The 21,763-nt window shown below is 45.3% G+C and overlaps 1 protein-coding gene and 1 long non-coding RNA gene across 2 annotated transcripts in view; one reads left to right on the forward strand and one right to left on the reverse strand.

Moving 5' to 3' along the window:
• Positions 1 to 21,763, reverse strand: part of SH3RF3 (SH3 domain containing ring finger 3) — a 1,766,125-nt gene that overhangs the window by 310,024 nt on the left and 1,434,338 nt on the right. The window lies entirely within an intron of this gene.
• The window catches only part of LOC138526296 (uncharacterized), a 317,289-nt gene that overhangs the window by 111,684 nt on the left and 183,842 nt on the right, over positions 1 to 21,763 (forward strand). Inside the window, exon 2 of the long non-coding RNA XR_011283539.1 lies at positions 7,097 to 7,240. This is a non-coding gene — a long non-coding RNA (uncharacterized lncRNA). The remainder of the gene's footprint in view (positions 1 to 7,096; positions 7,241 to 21,763) is intronic.

Below are 21,763 nucleotides of genomic sequence, written 5' to 3' on the forward strand. Positions count from 1 at the left end.
GGATCCCCATTGGAGGTTAGACACCATATTAAGACTTGGACAATTGCTATTAAGGGTGTTACTACATATTTCAGGGTTTTTAATAGTATTGTTAAGCATTATCCTTCCCGAAAGAGCTCATGCTCTATCCCAATCATTTATCAACCTACTATGAGACAAAGAAAATACAGCACATAAGATTGATCTATTAACTGGGACTGCATAATAGGGTATCCTTATGCCATCTTCACTCTGCAGAACATGTGAACAAAGCCAACAATTTGTTCTATTAATAGCTTTTTGATATGAATTATTACAGAAACCATATCTTTGAAACACATCCAAGGGGTGATGAGTATGGGTTAAGACAGGAGGGGTGCAAGAGAGTTCAGTGTAGCTTCAGTGTCATTAGGAAGAAGTGTCTTTAAAAGATGCACAGAATCATGTTCAAGGAACCAGAAACAGGCATAAAGTCCTACCACTAAAATCGTACAAAATGTCAACATTACTATTCGATCTTCCTTTGTCCATAGTTTTTGTGAGCTAGAAGGTAAAGTCACTTCTTTGTTTTTCATTCGAATTGGATCATTGAGTGAATGCAACTCCATAATGCAGGTTTTCTTCAGTCCTTAGATACCCCGTTACCTCCCCATGTGCACAGGGATCAGGACTGCTGATTTCGCATAGGTGGAAGGCTGACCCCTATATCAAACCCACACTTGTAGGTTTCCAGTGGGCACAGACTGACATCAGTACCAGATCTGCACTTTGTAGGTTTCCCGTGTGCACAGACTGACATTAGTACCAGATCTGCACTTTGTAGGTTTCCAGGGTGCACTCCTATTCCTTTCTGGGTCTTAGATTATATCTGGTCACTCCCGGGATAGTATGATATTTGACTAAGATGGGTGCCTGTATTGAAGACTTTATCTCAGATTTTGACACACTCACAGGGGTGCAAGAATCCTTCATTTTAGACAAAGGAGCTGGATCTCCATCAGAGGGGGCGGCAAAGGAACCAATTTGATGTGAATAGCGTGGATCCAATGCCTTTTCCCCTCTATTCGAACTGCAGTTTGGGTGGCCAATAATACCTGGTGTGGTCCTAGCCAACGTAGCTCTAGTGCAGTGCTTCGTTGAAAGTTTTTGACCATCACCAGGTGGCCAGGCTTCACTCGATTTTCATTCTCGCTGATTTTTGTCCGGCAAACTATCCTTCACCTGCTGGTAGATAGAACGCAATTGTTCAGTCAAGTGTTAAGAATAATCACCAAGCAGCGGGTGCTCCATGTCCTTCAATGATCATGGTATAGGAGCACCGCAAACATTAGCTGGTCTACCCATAACAATTTCATAAGGGAATAGCCCTGATTTGGATGCAACTGTAGTCCTCATAGAGAGTAATGCTAAAGGTAAAGCATCTGGCCATTTAAGTCCTGTGTGCGCACATAGTTCAGCTATTTTGTTTTTTAAAATTCTATTGTGGCGCTCAATTAACCCTGTACTTTGAGGATGGTTGGCTGTGTGAAATTTCTTTTTGATCTGCAATCCATTACACACATTTCGTATTACCTCTGCAATAAAGTGGGGGCATTATCATCCCAGATGACCCTTAACGTTTTCCGATAATTCACAAGCACGAGTCAAAGCTATGCTTTCTTCTGCTTGTGCTGAATTAAAGGGTATTTGTTTAGTCTCTACTATAGTTTTTAAAGTAGTAACCCCGTAAGCTGCAATTTAACTTCCATCGGGAATTTTAAAACATCACAATATATTTCTCCTTCTTCCTGAGGAAGGGGGGCATCTCTCAAATCAATTCGGCCTTTGGTGCCTTCTTCAATTGAAAAGATACAATTATGGTTGGCTGCCTCATTTTCCCTGACACCCTAATTTGGCATGGGTAATAGCTCAGCAGGGTTGAGGTTGTTGCAGCACCTAATTTTGATATGTGGTGCAAACAATATCAATTCATATCTGGTAAGTCGGCCCGTAGTCATATACTGAGTCTGAGTCCTATTTAAAAGGACATTGACTGAGTGAAGTACCATCACGGTTAAAGAGTGACCTAGAACCATACCCATTGTTTTACAGACAAAGCTGCATCTGCTACTGCGCGTAAACATTTAGGCAAAGCACATGCAACAGGGTGTAGCGTGGAGGAATAATAGCCACACTGTCTACTTCTTGCTCCATGTTCCTGTGTCAAACCAGCCAAAGCACATCCATCAACTTCATGCACAAGCAAAATAAAATTCTTTATTGTAATCCAAAGTCTCTAAAACAGGAAATGAACAAAGCGCTGTGCGCAACAAAACAAATGCCTCTTGATCTTCAACAGTCCATAGAACTGGATCCTGTACATTTTTTGTTGGAAGTTGTAACAAAGGTTTGACAATAAGTGAGAAATTTGGTATCCATTGCCTACAATAGTAGGCAGCGCCTATAAGCACTATAACCTGCTTTTGTGTTTTGGGCTATGGCATTTTAGAAATAATTTGTATTCTATCAGGTGCTTGTTTCCTACCCTCCTCAGATATGCTACCTCCTGTCTACAATACTGACATTTCTTCAAAGATGCTTTATGACCATGGTAGGGTAGATGTGACAATAACAATATAGTTACATGTTTAGAGAGTTCCTCCGTAGCAAATCGTCAATATATTGAATCAATGTAACAGAATAAGGCAAGTTCAAGGAATCTAACTGTTCCTTAAGTGCCCTACTGTTTATACGTGATTTGTTTATGAGTGCAAAATTCTATAGGTTTAATAAAAATATGTTTTAATGTGGCAACTTGATATATCATCTGTTCTTTTCTTCCCGTGTTGTGGTGTAGACATCTGTTAATACATCTTCTTTTTGAATATTATAGATCTTATCCATGTGGTAAGAAATGTGTGATCCCCGAAGCATGGTACATGCCGTTTGAGAATAGTGATTATCCGATACTGGCCATAAGGTATCAGGGATGTTATCAAACTCAGGTGGTAAAGGTTTTGCTAAAACAGATTCATTTTTCGACGGACATACTGTAATGTGTACTCCGTCTGTTGTATAATAAATAGTAGCACACAATTTTTTCAACAGATTTAACCCCAACACATTTTCTCCACACTGTGTAGTTGATAAACTTAGGTTAACTAACATTAAGGACAGGTCCTCCTATTCCGCAAAGTAAGAACGGCTGTTCCAAAATGGTTCCATTCTCTTAACTAAATGGTTCGTAAAGACTGACTGCACTAAGCAGAGGTTAGTTACACATTGAGCCATAGTGTTCAGACCTTCCACTTTGTTGAATGCATGAAAGGTATCTTTTAAAGGTTGTGCAAATAGGGTGACCATTGTTGGAACGGAGGGCAAGTGGATTTTGTTTTTTAAGGCCTCAAACATAAGTCACTGTCCGTGAACTGGCGGAAAGAGCTTGTAATAAAAGCCATAAGCAAAGTGGCGACTTTTGATATAACAATAACATCTGTTGAATATGCAGTTTGATCTGCCTTCAGGGGGATTAGGTGTAACATTGTGTATGTAGTTGGAATATATTTGTGTTATTATCTTTTGCAAATGAATAACAAATGACCTATGTTGATGCAGGCTTTCCTTCTGTATAAAATGAGATGCTGTGTGCTATTCTGGCACTTCACTTCCCCACTCTCCATGAAATACTGGTCGTGGAAGTCTGCTCAAGTGTATACTATGTGCAAAATAAATCTTAACTTGCAATTTTAAAACTCTGTCTCGGAGACACTACTTGGTTTTGAATTATAGCACTTAGAAGTCTCTAAAAAGGACATGTGATTTTCAGTGCTCCATAGATGTGGCACACCTGTCAATGCCCCCATAAATGTAGCCTAATAATGGAGAGTGACAGTATACAGGTGTTGCCCTTGATGCCATCAGCTTAGCTCTGTTTGTGTGTTCAGACCCGTGGCATACATGGAGCGTGTCAGAAACAGAAAGAAGCTGTGCAAGCGTGTTGTATGATCTTAAGACACCCTTTGAGATATAAATGGAACCTATTAATTTACAGGAATTACGCATTTTAAATAAAGTATGGCTTAATACAACAGTTTCTGTTTTAAAATTATGAATATATTTTTTATGTGATTACAAATACTTCAGACTGGAATGGCAACACCTTTTTTACATTCTAACATATTTCACTCTTAACTTTTAAAAGTGATAAGTATACAATATACCATTTCAGCTAAAAAGCCACACGTGCACCAACACCGCCCAATTGCCATTCCCAGAACTTTCAACCTTACTATTTATCATCAGTGTGGCGCAGACTGACATCCTTGTGATCGGAGCACTGGGGCATGGTTACCATACACCATCACTGTTGTGGTACGTTTAAAAACATGCTTGGAAAAACTCTTCTCCGTGAAATGTCAGAGTACCATAGGCCATTTCAGCTAGCAAACTACACATGCTACAGCACCACACAGCAGCCATCCCTGGAAGTTCCCCTCCAGCTCAGAGCCACTGAGCAATGAATTGTGGATATGCAAACTAGCTACAAGCATGCATTGTACCACCACTTAAGATTGTCTTAATTCTAGAAGTTAGCAATATGTTATAGATAGCTTATTAACCCAAGACAAACAGCTATCAAGGATGCAGAAAAACAAATGCGCGTTTCACCTTCATTAGGCATCATTAGTGTGGAAGAGACTGACATGCTTGTGCTCGGAGCACTATGCCATGTTTACCAAACACCATCACTGTGGTGCTATGCTATGTCTTGTTACTGGACCCGTACCGCACATCTCTGCCATTTTCATGATCATCAGCCACTTGCGTGCCTCTGAAATGGAAAAAGGGGGTGTAGTGATTAGGGGACGACAGGGAAAAGTTGTTGTGCTTAGCTGTTGATGCGTGTAGAAACAGCAGCAATGGACATCTGCGAGGGACATTTGTTTTGTTGATGGATTGTTATAAGTGCTCCTGGAGTTCTTGTTTTCAGATGGTTGCCCTGTGGGATCTTGCGAGTATGTACGTGTATTGGTAAGTGGGTATTAGCTGTTGATTTTAGAGGTGTACAGTTGGGACTATATTGGTATGCGTTGAGAGATTTTGTTAAACTGTTTTGTGCCAGCGAATTGGTGAGCTTGTGGCGCGAGGAGGTGATAGAAAGTGAGGTTTAGTTCTTTCAGTTCATGGCATGGAAACCTGCTGCACTGATGTTTTTCGGTAGATGTGTTTGCGATTTCTTGTAGATTTATTCCTTGTATTTCTGTTCTATGCCTTATTCTCGGATTGTCTGGTGGTGTGGTTCTGTGACAGCTGCGCAGAATTGTCTTTCTAGTCTGAATTTGGTTGGGTGGCTTAGCTATGGAAAAATGTGCACTGGTGTTCCTTGTGAGCGTTTGTTTGGCCCTTGTGTTCATTACAGTGTGTCTTTAGTTGACAGTGTGACGGGCCGTGCAATGGAGGAGTGTTGTGAGGGTCTGTTGCAGATTGTTTATCTTTCCCTGGATTGTGAATAGTTCTCTATCCTGGTATGTTGAAACACCAGGTTTTTAAGAGTTTCCTAATGTTAGATGGCCTCCTGTTGTCCAGATTTCTTTCTGGATGGAGTTCCATAGTTTTGCTGTGGGAATGGAGAAGGTTGCGCCCCCTTATTTGTTTTTTTTTTCGTTGCACACGTTTTTGATAAATATGTCGTTACTAGAGCCAAGGTTCCTTCGTGGTTGGTAGTGAGGGATTTTCGATTGAAGGAATACTGCTCCCAGTCTATGCAGTGCTCTGTGAGCGGTGCAGAGTGCTTTGAAGTGGATTGTTTTCTTCACTGGTAACCAGTGGAGGATTCTCAATACTAGGTAGATGTGTTCCCTCCTGTTTAGTCTCAAAAGAAGTCTTGCCATTTTTTCTTTTTTAATACGGTTTTTACAAACCTTTAAAAAGAAGCAAAAAAAGCCAAATCAAACAATTCACAACGCTAACCCCCCTCCACATCTTAATGTACACCCTTTCTTAAGGCTGATCCTTCTCACAGCGTACGGAGTCGCATTGTTACTCGGAGATCCGAAGTGAGTTCAGCTTTGAAAAATCCTTAAGTACAGGGTTCAAGAGGTACTATTTTCTTGTCAGTTTCACTTTCTTTCAGACATTTTTTTAATTCCTCAAGGAATGTTACTAAGGCAAACGTAAGTGTACGGTTGGATCCGTCAAACATCCATTCACACCATTCTACAGCACACAGTGTCTGCAATTTCGCAAATACAGGGACAAGGGTGCGAGTTCTCAGTGTGCGTAGGTTTGGGCAAAAAAGAGTTAGATGTTTCAGCGTCTCTTTACAGGATTTACAGAAACGACAGAGTAACTCTATGTTTGGATTATGTAAGCCTCAACATTCATTAGTGTCCATTAGATTCAGTCTAAACCTCAGGTATATAATTCTAAATGAGGGTTCCGGAAATTGAGTCAGGTAAGCTTGAAGGTTCCCATGTGCTCTAGCCTCCCCTGGAACATCAGCCATCATTCTAGTGTTGCGTCTTTGTTTGCATGTTAGATGCCAATACCTGCTCCACACTTTTTTCTTGGCTAGATCAGGATTTTCTAGCAGCGTTGATAGCTTGATGCCATACAGTTCCAGGATCTCAATGCAGTACTTACTCCACATTGATAAGGTAGTGCAAAAAAATTCCTTCTTAGATTCTCAATGCTAGGTAGATGTGTTCCCTCCTGTTTAGTCTCAAAAGAAGTCTTGCCATTGTATTCTGGATGCCTTGTACTTTTTTGGTGAGGTCAGCAGGTATTCCTCAGTAAAGGCTGTTTGCGTAATCTATTCTCGATAGGATTAGTGAGATTATGGCACAGGTTTTGTGTGGGAAGCTGAAATATGGCAAGATGTATCTATGGATCGGAGGTGGTAGAAGCCTTTTTGTACTTCTGCGTTTACTTGTGGGTCTAGTATGAGCCTGCTGTTCATGAGGATTCCCAGATGTGGGAAGTTAAATAAATTGCATGACAAAACCCTTCCCTCTGAAATGTGAGAGTAGAATAGGCTATTTCAGCGACCAAGCCACAGCACCAAACAGTAGCCATCCTTGGAAGTTTGCATAATTTCTTGCCTCAAAATTGTATCTGTCGAACTGCTTTTGTGTTGCAGACGAACGCCCAGAATTTCGAGTCCTGTACATCTAGTGTGAAGTGAGACCGATATGACGGAACGATGGGAAAATGGCTTCCGCTTGCAGAGGCGCTGCTGGAGCAAGGGCAGAGCAGCAGAGAAGGCGTGTCCCCCATGCCTCAGGTAATTGTTCTCTGTGTTCTTCAAACGTCAATGCCCTGAGTTCGTGTTTCTTGTCCCCGTTAAAGGCTCAGCTAGGCACACACCATGAATCAAGTTATCAGGCAGACACATGCCGCCCGTCCCCTTGACGCCCGCCCCTCCTGTCTCCCGCCCACTTAATTCCCAGTTACAATCAGTTCCCCTTTGATGCATTCCTGAGGACAAGGCTGTCTCGCCTTAAAAGCTGTGGTTTGAACAGCAACTCTTCCACGCCCGCTAAAACAAATGGCACCTTCCCGAAACAAATGGCAGCTGAGAAAACATATGCTTATTGCAGTAATGTAACAAATGAAAAACAGTCCCAAAGCAAACAAACTAATAATTCACGGCAGTCTCCAACACGCACAAAATAGTGTCTTACACCAGTATGTGATGAACGGTGCCCATGCCGTTAATGTTGGCTACACTAAGCTCTCAAAGGTCAAATGCTGCATTGTTCATGGAAAGGTTGACATAATCATTTCCGCCACCAATTAATGATCCCGTTTCCTTTTATGATGCCCCTTCCAGATGATTCTCACATAAAAGGTGTATGCATTTATGCATGGCTAGAGGTTTCCACGGTGCAAGCATCGCTCGCAAGCTACACAATGCATGTATAGGGTGACCTAGGACTATCACTGAGGTGCAGTGGCGGCTCACGGTACGCTGAGGCGGTGCGGCCTCACAAGGGCACCCCTCCCACCCCCGCGCAGCAAATAAAGAGCGCCTTGCCTCCAGCTCAGAGTCATGATAACGTAAGCATCGGTCTTGTCCAGCGCCTATTAAAGAATCACGCCGTGCGGGGAGCGGCCCTTAAACACACTTTACAAGAACAGCAGGGGGCTCCGTTCTGTTGTTTGGCTGATACTTGCTCTTGAGAGCATCTTTTTCTGCATTTGTGGTGGGTTGGCGCGATTAGTAACGGGCGCAAGACTTCTCTCTGAGGGGTTCCTGGTACGTCACTAATCGCACCAAAATGCCAAAAGTAAATATTTCGAACGCATTCACATTCGGCAGAACCCTCAGATCAGGCCGCACCTGAGCAGTGCTGTCAGAGTGTTGGGGAGAGTGGGGCAGGGGGATGGGTGGCACACTGAAAAATCTTGCACAGGGTGCTGGCAGGCCTGGGGCCGGCACTGATGAGGGGTAAACTCTGTCTTGCAGAACAGTCCGAAAGATTTCCCTCATAGGGCAGTCCCATAACGTGTGTGAAAAACTTGCAGTGCCTCAACTTCTGCTATGCTGACACTTCCCTTGTCGCGCTCTGAAACACTTGTGTACGAGCGCGATAGAAATACAATATCAATCTCAATATCCCCTGCCTTGGGGAAATCTGACACCGTAGCTGCGCGGTGATAAATGAATACACTGTTCTGTTAGAATGGCACTCATTCCCTTCACTATCTCCCCCTGACAGCCTCTGGGCCGCTGAAAGGAAATCGCCCCCGGCCCCATCCCCCGATGTGAGTTGGAAAACAAGCAGTGGGGTAAAGCATGAGTCACATGATTTATTGTGTAATCGAAAACAATTGCAGGCTTCGGTTCAAAAGTCAAAATCTACTTAATGCGGTAAGAATGTGAAAATAGTGGGAAAACAAAGAAGTGCACACTCAAAGGTAACCTTGATAGACTGCATATCAGTCACAAAAAGCAACTGGCAGAACAAGAAGATGGTGGCGAGGGCTCAGTGAGCAGCAAGAAGCTTCCCTTTATACCAGGGTTGTCCAACTGACAGGTTTTCAGGTTATCCCTCATTAATACTCATGAGGAAACATGTGCATACTTTTTGAATCATTGTATGCAAATTTAGCTCATGAATATTAATGAGGGGTATCCTGAAAACCTGGCATAGATTCGGCCCTCGGGTCCTGGATTTGGACAACCCTGCTTTATAGAATTCCAAAGTAAGGGTACACAATTCCAGACATGCATTGGCAAAGCCAACAGTTTGGGGTTTTGTTTAGGTATGAGATAGGCATTTACTAGGCACTGATGTAAAGGTACTACCTGGCTTTAAGATCGCAGAGCTGGAAATTTAAGTTATTACCTGGTAAAAGAATGTCATCACCCGGCAAATACCCAGCTAATACCTCAAGTAAGAACTGTTAGCTTCAGAGTTGCTTGTTATTAACTGGACTTTAGTGTATGGAAGGGATATAAATGAAGTGACTGCGGGCACACTTGGTTAAGACGTTTTCAATTACACCAGTAGCCATGTGCAGTGGCAAGTCATTAACTCTGAACAAACTACTTAGAAAAAACATTGGCAGGCCTAAGCTTAATGTCGTCCCTGCAAAGATATCCCAGGAGGATGTGTTTTTGGCGGTTATGGGTGGACATGGCCATAGGGCACTGGCATAACAGGGGCCCCCGCAGTCCTGCGGTGCGTGGGGCCCCGCTAGCACATGTCCTAGGAGGGGGCCCCACTTGGAAAAAAAATGAAAACAAATATTTTTTCAATTTTTTTTTTACATTTCTTTTTGAAATCACTTTGCCTGCATAAAGAAATTATTTCTGTAACAGAAATAATGTTTTTATGAAGACGGAGTGACTACAAAAAGAAACATTCTTTTTGAAGTCCGAGGGCTCCCACTACCCCATGACATGGAAGACCCCAGGCTGGAGGCCTCCATGTAATGGGGTGGAGGTGCCCTATGATTACAAAAAGAAATAGTTTATTTTTGAAGTCACTCTGCCTTCATAAAGAAATTATTTCAGTTATGGTTCGTCCTTAACAGAAATCATTTCTTTATGAAGTCAGAGTGATTTCAAAAGAAACAATCTGCCTCATTAAAAGTTTGGCCGTAGCCTTGCCAGTAAAACCGGCAGGCTGCCGCCCAACTTTCGCTTTTTCCAGCACCAGCGAATGGGCAATTACCGGGTCATTATGGCTCCACCGGACCCAGTAATTGTCCATTCACAGGCACCAGGAAAAAATGCTCCCCATTACCATTTGATCCCCATATTCCAATGGGAATGGGAGCTTGGATGCACCGGCACCATTCAGAATGCTGCTGGTGCATCCAACATGCTCGGCTCGCGGGTGCCGGTATGCCCGCCAAGTCAGACCTTGCCGGTGGGAAGGCACCCGCGAGCAGAACTTGTAGTTTGCCGGTCTGGTAACAATGGTACCGGCAAGCTTACCGGTACTGTTGTTACCGGACTGACAAACTTATACTGAGTCCCAATTTCTTTTTGAAGTAATAGGACTCCTCTCAACCGCATGACGTGTGCGTGTGTGAGTGTATTGGGGAAGGGTGTACACTTAAATGTGGAGGTGGCTGCCTATGTGAGTGTATGGTGAAAGGGTGCACACAAATGTATGAGTAACTGGGTGTGCGTGTGTGCGTGTACAGTGAAAGGGTGCATATTTAAATGTATGGGTGGCTGTCTGGTTGTGCCTGCTGGGTGAAAGGGTGCACACTTAAATGTAAGCATGGCTGGGTGTGCATGCGTGTATATGGTGAATGGTGTTTGTGCTTGTGTTCAGGGGCGCAACAAAACCTACATTTCGGGGGCTGATCCTTCAAATGTTGAGAGAGGCGCTAACTTCACGGGTGGTGGGGGAGGCAAACTTGTTTGTGTGGGGGCATCTAACTTCTTTACACATTTTAATAAGACTATTCTAGTACAGCTTCAATGTTACAAGCAGTTAACTCTATACTTTAAGTGTGAAAGTACCCACTTATGAACTGTTGTGAGAATGAACGATCCCCTGTTCCCGTTCTACACTTCCCTGGCATGAAAGTACTAAGCCCACATCACAATTTGAAATGCTTTACGTTAGTAACTGATGGGCCCTTGTTAACAGCGAAACCCAGGTGCCGTTTAACATCTGTCTCCTGTTCTGTCCGGCAACTTCTCTGAAAGTCAGCCAGGTTGAGTCAACATAGCTCAACATTTCTGGGGTGAGTGCTGCTACTTGTGTTTAATGCCTTAATTACTTATTGGTAATCGTCATTACTCCTAGCCCTATTCTTCCTTGTCCCTGTACTTCTGTATGAGGCAGTATGGGATGAGCTAGAGGTACATGGAGGTAATCCCTGACTTAGCTACCAAGGAAAGCCGGGAGCTGGGGACTGGGGCCATAAAGCTTCTACGGTTAGATTCCAAGAAGCGAAGGAAGTTGGCGCTCGACATGGTATTAAGGTGCTGATCTGTAAACACAAGCTGGAACTTAAGCAACAAAAAGAGATTGAGTGGAATGCATGTGCGAGGGACGGAATACATCTCTGTGAGCCAGTGCGAGACGGAAGCAAGTACCAGTACCCACATCCCTAAAGCTGTGCCACTAATTGGACACATTAGGGTGGAGCCGTAGTGGGAGCTCAATAATTCCCCGTGCAGGAACCAATTTCTGGAAGCTGTTAAACGGAACCTACAGCTGATTTAGCCACATTAAAAAGGACTCTTTTTCCCTAAGCTAAGAATGTAAATTTTGTATCTCCTGAAGAAGACGTCACTATAATAGAGTATTACGTCGAAACTGGTAGAGAGAAACTTGAGATGAGGTCGTGGTTGAAGATTCTTGTGATCCATCTCAACTGTCTGGCCACCTTTATTACCTACTGTGGCCAAGCATATTGACTTCACATTCTTTCTATAAATAATCCAATTGATGAATTATATGTCATGGTCTTTTATAGATTTTATATATTTTGTATCCCTTGGAGTTTTGTATGAATATTTGAATATATGAATAGTTGGATGGTAGATGTTTGTATGTGGACGAATGGCTGTACAATTGAATAGGATGTATTTTATTATATAGATGTTTTTTCCTGCTATGTAAATTGTTGCCTTAAGTGCAGATTAAAATCATGATTTGAGTCATATATTTAAATTGTATCAGGTTTAATAAAATCCCTTGATACCAACTTTCAAATTGTATCCTCTGGATGTCTTTCCGTGATCAATTAGCTACCTGTAACTTCATCACTTCCAATGCCACGCTTCCTCATCCCAGTACTTACCTATGAGGCAAGGAGCCTCAAACGTAAGTTCTGGGACAAGTAAGAGGGACAAGCAGCTGATTTTGGAGGTTGGGGTAGGGCATAAGAGGGAGAGGGGATCTGTGGGCGGTGGGATTGTGCGATAAATCATAATGGTTGTCCATGTCCAGGCTAAGCAGGCATGATATGTGGTATTAGTGGCTAGAGAGGCATTTTGGTTCAGCCAGTCTAGTTATTCCTCAGTTTGTTATGACTTTTCTTTTTACTGCGCAGTCCTGCTAAGTGTAATTACCTGGCTAGATTGGCATTTGGGTGCTGCCAGTCTAGCCATTTCTTACTGCAGCATTGTATATGTTTTGGAGGTTCTGTGATAAAATGATATGATATAAGTCTATTATAACACACCTGTACACAAGTGTTTCTTGGCGCGACAAGCAATGGAGTGAAGATAGAGGGTGGAAAAGACAACTGATATTACTAGGTCGTGTGTCATTCAAATCGTGCAAGTGTGAGAATGAGAAATGCAAGGGGAAAGGGAGGGGAGAAGTGCAAGGAAGAAGGGAGGGGAAAACAGGGCTGCAAGGCTCCTAGTAAGTGCAGCCAGGACAATGCGGCTCTGGATAGTGCAAGGATAACAAGGGACTGTAGGGTTACAGTTACAGTCCCTAAGTGCGTGGTAGGCTGGAGGCAGTGCAAGGGTGACTGATCAAGAAAGAGCCTGGGCTCAGTGAGACTCGCTAAGCAACCAGTCAGTACAGCAGACAGGTAGGTCAGCAGGGAAGGGTGCGAGCGAAAGCAGAGGAGAAGAGGAAAGTTTTGAGCTGCTTCCGGAACATCAGGTGGTCCGCTAATGTTTGAGAGGGGCTGAGAGGCCATTCCAGAGGGAGGCATTTGCAGAGGAGAGAGATCTACCCCCACTCTCTGCCTAAAGAAGCATCTAGCCCTAAGAGAGTTAGAGGTAGCCGGGGGAAGGGCTAGAAAAAAATGGTATTTTGGAAGAGAGCGTTGGATGTAGCGTGGGCACGACCCCATCAAGCCTTGTGGACAATGCAACGGGTCTTGAACTTGATTCTTGCAACCACCGGGAGCCAGTGGAGAAATTTCAGGGCTGTAGAGATATGATCCCTGGGTTTGTGGCCAATGATAAGTCTTGCTGTCCTGTTCGGGATTAGTTGCAGAGGGCGGAGAGTAGAGGAAGGCAGCTTGAGAAAGAGGCTGTTGCAGTAGTCCACCCTAGAGAGAAACAGGGCTCTGGAGACAGAGAGCTTCTGGGGGAAAGTGAGAAAGGGAAGAGTCCCTTTGAGGAGGAGCAGCTGGTAGGTAATGAGACTTCTTGGCAACGTCCAAGATGCGAGGAGGGAAAGAGAGAGTGGAGTCGATGATGACAAAAGGTTTTTTGCCTTGCAGGATGGCGAAGGAAGAGGGCCCAAAGTGGGCGGCCAGAGTGAGAGAGGGAACGCAGGGACAGGGGTCCCAATGAGAAGGATCGCCATCTTAATGGCACTAAGGTAGAAATTGTTGGAGGTGCACCAATCCTGAATCACGGATAGACAGTCAGGAATGAGCAAGAGATGAAAGGAGCCTGAAGGAAAGCTGAGTGCCATCTGCTTAACACTGAAAGTTAGAGGAGAAGGTAGAGATCAGGTGGGCCAAAGGGGCCAAGTAGAGGTTGAAAAACCAGGGTGAGAGGATTGAGCCCTGGGGAATGCCACAGGTAGAGAAAGAGGTGGTGGAGAGAAAGGGACCAAGTTGAACCTGATAGGGGCAGTCCAAGAGGAAGGAGGTCAGCCACTACAGGGCCTGATACTTGATGTCCAGGTTCTCACATAGTGGATTGATCAGAGTGGCGTGGTTGACTGTGTCGAAAGTAGAGGCAAGATCAAGGAGGATTAGGACAGAAGGAAGACTGGAATCAAAGTTAGAGAGCAGATCTTCACGGGTGTTCAGGAGAGAAGTTTCTGTGCCTCTGGCAGCTCTGAAGCCAGACTGATGGTCATGGAGACAACCAACAGATTCATTGTGGAGAGTAAGCTGGGAGATGGCCAGCTTTTTTCCAAGAGTTTGCCCAGGAAAGGGGTGATGGAGATTGGGCGATAGTTTGCCGGACAGGTAGGATCGGCAGACGGCTTCTTGAGGAGTGGGTGCACAAGGGAGTGCTTAATGGGAGAGGGAAACGTTCCAGTGATGAAAGACTGATTACAGAAATCGGCCAAGGTGCAGCAAGGGTGTCAATATGGTCCTTGATGGTTCTGGAGGAGCAGGGGAGCAGCTGTTTGGATGACACTTTCATGGATCAGACTTGTCTAGAAACCTTGTCAGGTGTTGTCCGAGAGAAAGAGGAGAAAGGAGGAGAGGTAGAGATGGCTAAAGGGAGGCAGAGAGAGGAAGAGGGAGAGCAAGAGGAGATAGTTACAGGATGTCCTGAGGTTTAGCACAGAAGTGCGAGGCCAGAGCCATGAAGAGGGCCTGGGAGGGAACAGGAGAGATGGAGACCGCAACAGGATGGACCAGTTCTGTGCAGATTTTAAAGAGTTTGGCCGTGATGTTGGAGGCAGCAAGATCCGGGCTTCAGTGTGTGCTCTCTTCTTGATGAGTGTTATTGCTTCGACTGCCATTTTGGTGCAACCAGTCTAGGTATATGTTATAACATGTCTACACTGGTCTACATTGTGCAGCAAGTGGGACATGTTTTCAATGTGCCATGGCATTTTTAATAGCAAAGCATTCATGTTCCTGTGCATTGTTGGTGACTAGCATGTATTGGTTTGGTGTTACCCTACAAAACAATTGCAACACTCTGGCTTTTTAGCCGATTATTCTCAAAGTTTGCTGTATATTGCATTAAAACACATATTTATATCTTTCTCCTAGTACAGTGTGCGGCATACCCCTTCAGCAGCACGTTCATGCGTATTGTGCAAGCATGATAATCTAGGCCTGCCCAGTGTGTAGCACGAACCGTGATTTGTTGCTGAGTTGGGGGGGCCCCCCTCAGAATGGCTCGCAGGGGGGCCCCCACATTTTTTGTTACGCCACTGGCATGCACAGATTCAGTCACTACAGTAGGCTTAGGCTCTGCTCTTGATCCACCTGCTGAGACTGAAGTAGATGTTCAAGCTGATGTGGAAAAGGATTCCACCTCTGTGTTCACTCTTCCTTCTGCCAATTTTGGTCACAACGAACAGAGACAGTACAGATTTCATGTTCTGATGAACTCATTCCACAGTATACAGAACCAAAAACCCGGCAGGCGATTCCTGAACTGTTGATTGTTAATCTGCCACTTTCAGAAACCAAGACAGATGAATGGATAATTGACGAAATCCTGATTAACAGAGACTTTACTATGGTGATTCCTCTATTTGATTTTGACTTCTACGAAGAAAGAGACTCTGTGTCATCCACTAAGGAAAGGGACTGCGAGGGTACTGCTCAGTCTTTGGTTACTGGTGCCAAGGAGTCTACTGCCCTAAAGGTGCCTTCCATTCCTGAGCCACAAATGTGTCTGTTGACTTCTGAGACTTCAGTCTGTCCTCCTACAGTGTGCGGCATACCTCTTCAGCAGCACGTTCATGCATATTGTGCAAGCGTGATAATCTAGGCCTGCCCAGTATGTAGCACGAACTGTGATTTGTTGCTGAGTCGGGGGGGGGGGGCCCACATTTTGTGTTAAGCCACTGCCATAGGGATTAGCATGGCCATGGGAAGTCAATGGGAGGGTACGCACACAGGCTGTGTCCTTCATCACATGCCCTCTGCCTCCTGCTCCAATGCAATCGTTTCAGCCTGCTTCTTTTGCGATATAGACCTAAAGCTAGGAGGCATCCCTGTCCCATTGCTTGCACTCAAGAAGCAGGCCAGAAGATATAGGATGCTGTTCAGATGAGTGAAACTAGCCAATGGAAACTGAGGTTGAGTGGGTACAACAATACAAAAGGTGCTCATGCATGTAATAGATTATATGGCAAAGAATGCAATGCACACAATAGGCCTCATTATGGGTTTAGTGGTAATTCACCACAAATTACTGCCAGACTCGTTTGATGTTACTGCCACTCAGTCTGGTAGAATTACTGACGGATTATGTTCAGATGTTGAGATCCAAGATTCTACAAGCAGGAAGGATGACGATTGAATGATTTTAGATTCCTAAAATGAACATAGGAAAATAGTTTCTATCCTGAGTGTGTTACAACCTGGACTGTTTCCAGTCCAACATTACATTAAAGGCCAAAGCAAATAACTGTCAATTACATCATATATCACAAACAGATCATCCAGTTCACTTGACCTTCTTGGCATAGCTGGAAAATGTAACACAACATGCTAGTGGAGCAGACTCAAGGTGCTGTGCCATTAGAGATGAATTTGCAACTTATAATGTCTCAACAGTGTATTTGAGATGAACGTGTCTAATGGCCCCATACACTGTATTAGTTCATGCTATGGGATCTTTTATTGATGGATCTAATATTGCCGAAATGTGGGGTGCCTGGTAAGGTGAATGGACTGTACAACAAATGATCACAGACCCACATATTTAACGTGCCAAAGAAGCACAGAAATGCACACTTGCACCGTATGCCTGGTGCATGGACATGATCAAGAAGCAGCCATGTGCAGAAATGCTTAATGAAGTAGAAGAGTTGCAGAGCAGATGCATCAAGAGCTGTGATAGTCAGGACCTGCTGTCAACCATGGCCGGGAAAATGAAGAAGGTGACAGCGTTCAAAGACATTCTTACCCAATATTTAAAATGAGGCAGGACAACATAGCAATTGCAAAATAGTTGTTGCAAACAATAAGGTCTGTTAAATGTGGTGAGTGGAAGCACACATTTCCTCAGTGGAACCAATCGTTGGGTATGTGGTTTAAATGTTCAGAATTCCTCTTGGATGGCATACTGCCTTGCAAAAATAAGTGTTTTGAAAGAGTTAGAGCCTTCAATGTGGAAAGTTCCAAAAGGGAAATTGGCTTGTATAGAAAACTAATGTTCCATTCTGTTCTCTTGGAGCTGATGAAGCGTTTGAACATCGAAGCAGAGCAGTGCCGGTTACTGGCGGTTCAGTAGGCATAGCACAACACCCATGGGAACCTGCAGGCTAGTTTATAACAGCACTAGTACCTAACCATATATATGAACAAGCTCCTAGCATGGCATGGGCACCAGAGCAAGCAGAGCCAGACAAACTTCATTACAACTCTAAAAAAGCAGCCAACAGGCGGATATTGCAACAAATTGCTTATTGAACATAAATGGATTTGAATTCCATTTTCTTTTTAAACTTTTTAAATTATTATTATTAGACTTGACAACACACTTGAAAACAGAGGGCGGTCACACGGCCGCGATAACAGTAAGCATAAATCTTCAGCAATACACATCGGATTCTCTGTGGGGAATAGGGGGGTCGAGGGAACAAACAGGGTACCGGCATTTAAATCAAAAGGACTGTACAGATAGCATGATAGTCACATTATGAGGAACATCCAGGAGAGGTAAAGGATAGGACATGGAGGCCATGTAGTCACGGAACTTTCGCCAGATATCTCTTGGCCTTGCATGCGGAGGTTGCATTGCAGTCCAGGTCTCTTCCGTGTCATGTGCCCACGTAACTGATCTAAGCCATTGTGAGTATGCAGGAGCCCTAGGCCGGAGCCAACATAACAATATGCAACGGACCACTAATAGCATACAGAGACCCGCCAGTTTCCTTGATTTTTGGCCCAGCTGGGGGAAGTCATGAAAGAGACAATGTAGTGGGGTGGGGGCAATGGTGTGATCCAGTATGTCAGATAACGTGTGACAAATGTCAGTCCAGAATTGGGACAGATGAGGGCAGTGCCAGAGCATATGTATGTAAGATGCTTGATCCGTACCGCACCTGGGGCAGCTGGATGGGGAGTCAGCGAACATACGGTGTAATCTCTGAGGTATATGATGGTACCTATGCAGGACCTTAAATTGTATAAGCTTGAATTTCGAGTAAGACACTTCTTGGGTGCGAGCACACATTCTAGACCACCTCTCGTCAGTGATCTCAACCTCCAAGTACACCTCCCAACTGTGTTTCAACTTAGTAAAGGTGGGGGCTGCTCTAGCCTGCAACAGGGAGTATAATCTTGATACTTTACCTTTAAAGGATAGATAGGAACAGAGTTCCGCAACTATGGGTTAGTCAGGTGGTAGTGTGGGAAAATCATGGTATCTGGATTTAAGATTCCTCCGAAGGGAGGAGTATTGGAGCCAAGCCGTGGGGCAATGCTTGAGGGACAGAGGCAGGTCAGGCCACTCGACGAAGTTGCCCTGCTCGTATACATTGCGAAGTGTCAGGAAGCCGGCGTCAGCCCAACGGGATACGATAGTTTGTGGGGTAGGTGGGACATTAGGGAGGAAGTTCCATAGTGGCAGGTCTCCGTGGAATGGGTGCAGAGTATTAACCAAAACCCAGAGTTTGGTGAGTGCTAGTGATGTGCTCGCTACGGGGTCTGCAGAGTCGGGGTTGGATGGTATGGGCTTGAGGATAAGGGAGCCAAGCACCCGATCGGAAACTGTTAGTTTCTCCAGTCGAACATGTGTGGGGGGGGTTGGTGGTGTCATCCGGGTGCCAACCCGCTCCAAACACAGTGAGGGTGCGCGGCATCGAGGGGCAACATTGCCACGGATCAATGGGCAATAGGAATAGAAATGGTATCCAAAAACAGTTTCATTGGAGCATGAGTGTCATGGAAAGCCTCGGGAGCAATGGCGTCATAGCTATCATAGGAGTGAACAGGAGTCATCTTAAGTCTGACCCATGCGGTGACAATGTAAGGATCATCTGGGATAATGTTCATCAATGAATTTCGATGCCTTTTCTGGGATAGTGAAGAAGAAAGTTTAATTCGAGTGTTCGATTCTTAACTTCGCAGGGAAGAGCATGGAGTATTTGACTCCCAGGTTGCAAAGTCTCTTTTTTACAGCAAGAAAGGTCTTACGCTCTTGCTGCACAGCGACAGAAAAATCAGGATAGAGATGGATCCTTGCCGGCCCGAGTTGTAGTTCCCCCTTAGCCCTGGCCACACGCAGCAGGGCATCACTGTCGCAGAAATTTAGGATTCTGGCATTGATGGGTCGGGGAAGTGCACCCGGCCTCAGCCTGGCAGTGAGAGAGCGATGTGCCCTCTCAACCGCAAATTGTGGGGAGAGCTTTGGAGTGTCCAGTATTGTTAAAAGGAGACGTTCTACATAGTTCTCCCTGGGCTCTTTGATGTTGTCCTCGGGGATGCCAACGATGCGCAGGTTATTACACCTATAGCGGGATTCAAGGTCGTCGTTCTTCTTTTCTACTGCCGAGACACGACTGGTGAGTGTGGAAACCGCAGCCCGAAGAGATCCCAGGTCATCTTCGGCGGTGTCGACTCTGGTTTCGATCTCAGCGACCCGGCTATCTGTTCTTTCCATATGGGCTTTTATAGAAGAGATAGTACCGTTCATATCGTCTAGTTTAGAATGTAATGCGGTAAATCCTTCTCGCATGTATTATAGCATCCTCTGTGAGTCAACGGAAGGCGAGGGTGTCGAGACGGTGGGCGCCTCCTCTGGGGGGTCGGGCGGTGACTTGGAAGGTGTCTTGGTGAACATATTGAGCGAGCTTTGTTTCTTTCCTGTGCCAGCTCCCTTTGTCATGTTGACGGTGAAGATGGGGCTCCAGGGACACCAAGGGGCGCCAGCGAGAGAGCGCAAGGGGAGCGACTGCCAGATCAGACACGTTGATCACAATAGTGGAGCTCAGAGGTGCCGGGAGTGCGGTGCCCCTGTAAGCAAGGTATTTGGCAGTCAAGTAGCCCCAGGTGTGGTGTGACAGGCAGGCTCAGCAAGCATGTAGCAAGTGTGGGGGATCCGGGGAAGTAGACCGCGACCACCAGGGGTAGTGTTGTTTCCCCAGCCACATCGCCGGGGGTGTCCCCACAGGTCACGTGGGAGAGGAGGAATAGCTGGAAACATTCACAGGTGTGAAGGGCCGTGGCACGAGGCAGCACCGATAGAACCAGGCCATTGTAGGTTGTTGTCATGCAGGGCAAGGCCAGGCGCCTCGGCTAAAGGAGCCGGCGTTCTTTATTTTTTATTTATTTATTTTTCCTTTTATTTTCCCCAAGCCTCCTCGCGTCCCCCTACCTTGTTGTAGAATGCAGCCTGTGTAGAATTAGGAGGGGGCTGCAGAGGGGGGGCGAGCAGGCTGTGCGAGGGCGCGGGGGCCCACAGCGTCGCCAAGGCACCACACGGTGCGGGAGTAGGCAGCAGGAGAATTCAACGCCTCCGGGCGTCTAGGAAGTCGAGCGGAGGAGGCAGCGGAAGGCTCCGACAGGCTTTGCGGGCCAGCTGGAGCAGTGAAGGGTCAGATCCGGGGAATGCAGAGCAATCACCCTGGTCGCAGCAGCCCAGCCCGCCGAGGCGCCATGCCCTCAGGCGGCAGAGAGAGCCGCCGCCGCCGGAGCTGCGGAGGGGGGCGGGCAGGCACAGGCAGTCCCAGCCGAGACCGAGGGTCGCAGTAAAGTCCCACGATGGTGCAGGGACTCAGGACCCCCCCGGGTGATGTCGGAGGGGTTCCTCTATCAGCTCCGTCAGCGAAGGGTGGATTGAGCACGCTTAAAGGGTTTTTTTTAATGGTTTTTCGCTCTCCCGGTCCGGAGCACTGGAGTCAGGCAGCCATCTTGCTTCGGTGCAACAGCGCCCCCCTTGAATTCCATTTTCAAATGATAGACCTGAACTTGTCAACATTGCAACCAAGGTCGTTTTTAGTGAGAATATTATAAATGATGTCAGTGAGTTGCATGCTCTTGGTATTAGATTGTATGCGTTCAAAGCACAGCGACTCATCTCTGAAGCTACAGCAGTAATGTACCGGAATCTATTATGTTCCAAGAAGAAAATACCAATAAAAGTGGTACTTTCTGGTACTGTTGCAGAGTTGAGCAGGCAGCTCACTATTTGCCTGACTACTTGTTGTATGTAGATAACGTCAAGAAGGTTTACGCGAGACATCCGGGCTATATGAATTTTATCACATCACTAAGATCACTGTTAATGATGATATAACTAAAAAACTCAAACATATTAAACTTTTTAGGTTCATCCCACCACCGCCACTACCGCCACAAAACAGCAGCACCCACATAAAAAGAACACCAGCAACAGTAAATGACCAATACTAAGCTTGTATCTTTTGTAATTGTAATTGTTCATGGCATGGCAGAGATATATGCTTTTGATAAGTTGAAAGGCATGCAAGCATCTGGCTGAAGCATTCACAAAAACAATTCAAAATAAGTTCTGAGAGTATATAGAAATGCACTTAGGGCCTGATTCATGGAAAAGTGTGCAGAGATCCCGCAAAGCCTGCGTGCCAAAAACAACTCTGCGTGAGCCTGCGCGCAGACGTTTTTCTGCGTTCTTTGCACATTAATGCAATTGTCTATGCAAAATAACCGTATATGCAAGTTGTGGCTAGAACACCCCCGACACGCCCCGTGCAAAGGAAAAACAGCTACCTTTGCGTGCTCCCCTGGG

This window comes from Ambystoma mexicanum, chromosome 7p (assembly GCF_040938575.1).
Source record: "Ambystoma mexicanum isolate Mex_15411 chromosome 7p, UKY_AmexF1_1, whole genome shotgun sequence".
Lineage (NCBI taxonomy): Eukaryota > Metazoa > Chordata > Amphibia > Caudata > Ambystomatidae > Ambystoma > Ambystoma mexicanum.